The sequence below is a fragment of the Palaemon carinicauda genome, chromosome 4 (assembly GCF_036898095.1).
Source record: "Palaemon carinicauda isolate YSFRI2023 chromosome 4, ASM3689809v2, whole genome shotgun sequence".
Classification (NCBI taxonomy): Eukaryota; Metazoa; Arthropoda; class Malacostraca; order Decapoda; family Palaemonidae; genus Palaemon; species Palaemon carinicauda.
The window spans coordinates 20,481,622-20,485,436 of record NC_090728.1 but is presented as its reverse complement, the minus strand read 5'-3'; positions in this window follow the sequence as shown (position 1 = coordinate 20,485,436).

Genomic DNA, 3,815 nt, shown 5'->3' with positions numbered 1-3,815 from the left:
CTGATCAGCAGCTCTCGCCATTAATAAGTTTTCTTCCTTCGGAAGGGCTCTGGAGATAGTCCTCTCCGATTTGTTTGGTTTCCTATAGTCTGGTTTCCTAGATTGGCAATATCTCAGAAAATTAAAGGTTCTTGTCGCAATTGGAAACCGAAATCGTCGGACCTAGCCTATTAGCTTCTGACTCCTCCCTCTTTGGAAATATATATATATATATATATATATATATATATATATATATATATATATATATATATATATATATATATATATATATGTATATATATATATATATATATACATATATATATATATATATATATATATATATATATATATATATATATATATATATATATATATCTGTTAGGAATTATTTTTTCCTTTTCGTCTTCATTCAAGGAAGAACTTTAGTTTTTTGAAAAAGGGAATTCGTGGATGATGACCTTACCATTACTCTTTATGGCTTTATAATTATAGCGATAATGTTCTTTTTGTTTCCTTTGACTTCCAAATAAATTTGTTAATGTCTAAAAATTTTAGCAGACAAAATATACTGGATCGGTGATGAACAAATGTCCTTATCATAATAAATCATGCACACCTCTACGTGTATATTGACCAGTTTCATTAGTGTGGACAAAGTGCATCTTCATTCAAAGGAATGAGACATTTCTCTCCAGGTAAGACAAGTGGACGATGAAATATGATGAGAAATTTTCTCTAAGATAAATTAGGCGAATTTTCCTTCACGTTCCGTCAAGGGTTTTTATAACGCATATACAATTTCACTTATTGAAGCACACTAAATACTTCGGACACCCATCAAAAAGTTAAGAACTGTTTTGAAAAATGAATGGATATAATATATGATGAGAAAAAGAGGTCTAGTATATATTATTCACCTACTTACAAAACTATGTTTGTGATATATGTTCATTCCTTATGAAGAATATGTAATTTTCTTTTTTTCAATTCATCATTTAAAATCTCAATGGATGTTAGAAATTATCAATCCTACAGATAAATTTTCCAAACAGTTATAGATTGCATGATAGTTTTTTATATTCATGTAATAAAAAATTAATATTAAAATATATGTATTGACAATAACATTCATAATGCGCCACCCTACACAAACTATCTAATTAGTACGAATAGACGAGCTCTACAATACACTAAACAGCTACCAGTGCTTTTTTGCATATGCTGTGGTGGAATTGATCGGAACCAAGTCCTTGAGGACTGGCAATTAAGAGCATGAAGAAAGGGGGTAACCTTTTACCCCACAATCAAAAGGGGTGGCACTAAACACAACGTCCCGTCTATCCCCTTGTATCTTCTAACTTCACATACTTGGTAATGGAAAGGGATGCCTGCTTATATTGTTCGTAGTTACTCAATCATTTTCACAAAGATTAAGTAAAGTTGGATGGATAAATGACGTATTAACTTAGTTCCTTTAAGTACAAACAAGTTACAATCAGTCGAAATAAATTTAGTCTACTTTACGAGGGACAACTGCGATGGAAAATTTGCCTATTTAAAACAACAAATATTTAATTGAATTGTTCATGGGGTTTTTTAAATACCAGCAACTAAGCAAAACCAGGCTTACTTGTATATGCCAGCCCCGGAACCTGGCTGCACTTGTTTCACTCAAAAGGTATGACAATACGAGGGTCTTGAAGAATTGTTATTTTCATTGGACATATTTGCCTTAATTTTTTTTTCGGGATTTTGAGATTCACGTAAAGTTGGAAAAGGTAATTCTATATGAGCAGGGCGGCTCTGTTAATCTGGCAATTAGCAATAAGAATAGTGATTTCAAAGAGCAACATGTTTAAAGAGAGAGAGGTTGAGATGTTATCAATTTTGGATAGCAAACAAGGATATATAAGACAAAGGATTATTGATCGCATTTCAACTTAAACCAAATACTATACAAAAATGTGGTATAAATCTGTTAGTAGCACTCTTAATTCTAATATTAAACTGTGACGGGCCGAAAGAAGGTGGTGACTCAAAGGCAAGTTGAAAACAACTTAGTGAGTTTATTGCAGAACACTCTCCTTTATATACAAAATCTCAAAGTAACAAGAATTTTCATGTTGAAATATTACAGAGGAGAAAATTAGACATGATTTTTCAGGTTCTTTTTAGTGCGAGGGGAGAGCGAAGATACAAGCACAAATTGAACTATGTACGATCGTGTGGCACATGGTTAGTACATGGATCCCCCCCTAAAAATGACATACTGAACATGTTAAATAGGTGCCCTGAATCTGGAGAGGTAGTAGTTAAAACTGTGCCGATTAGCGGCAGTGAGTGGCTGTAGAAGTCGTTGGTTGAGGCTCGAGCGAGTGGTGGATGATGGGTGGCTTTATTGGCTTTGTGGCCGCTCCAGCTCGTCACGGGTAGGCGTGTGTGTCCTACGGCATTCAATCATAGGCGTGTCCTATGGCATTCATAGGCCTACGGCATTCATAAGCGTGTGTGTCCTACGGCATTCATAGGCCTACGGCATTCATATGCATGTGTTTTCTACGGCATTCACGTCAGTTTGGTTGAAGTTGAATAGGTGTCCTCTTCGTCACGAGTGGAGGCGTTGATGGGGGTTTTGAAGGTCATGACGTGGCTGTCCATAAAGGCGTCGGTTTTGGTCATCAAGTCGTTTATGGGTAAACTATCGACATCGGGTATGGCAGTGCGTACAGGTTTGGGTAAACGGCTTACCCAAAGGGCATGAAGTAGGTTCACCTCACAAGGAGAGCCGTCTGCGGCAGGTTGCAGGCGAGTGATACTGGTCATTTTCCAGAGGTGAGCGAAGCCCTTTGGTCCCCCAACGGTTGTTGAGAGAGCTGAAAAAGCTTTGCTATACAGGCGGCTGGCGACGGCGAGTACTGCTGCAGTAGGTATGCGTTCACGGCGTCATAGTAACGGTGAGAGGCCTGGGGAGAGGAGCGAGTCACTCATGGGTCACCAATGTAACGGGCCGAAAGAAGGTGGTGACTCAAAGGCAAATGAAAAAAACTTAGTGAGTTTATTGCAGAACAATCTCCTTTATATACAAAATCTCAAAGCAACAAAAATTTTCATGTTGAAAACTCGACAGTAAGTACAGAGGAGAAAAACAGATATCATTTTTCAGGTTCTTTTCATTGCGAGGGGAGAGCTAAGATACAAGCACAAATTGAACTATGTACGATCTTGTGACACACGGTTGGTACAAAACTTAGCATACAAGCTCGTTATTTTTCAAAATCCTTGTAACAGTTCGGACATATGGATACACACACATACACACACAAACACACACACACAAACACATACACACACACACATATATATATATATATAGTATATATATATATATATATATATATATATATATATACATATATATATATATATATATATATATATATATATATATATATATATATATATATATATATACATATATATATATGTATATATATATACATATACATATATATATATATATATATATATATATATATATATATATATATATATATATATATATATATATATACATATATAATATGTATATATATATACATATATATATACATATATATATATATATATATATATATATATATAAATATATATTTACATATATATATATATATATATATATATATATATATATATATATATATATATATATATATATATATATATATATATATATATACATATATATATATATATATATATATATATATATATATATATATATATATATATATATATATATATATAAATATATGTATATATATACATATATA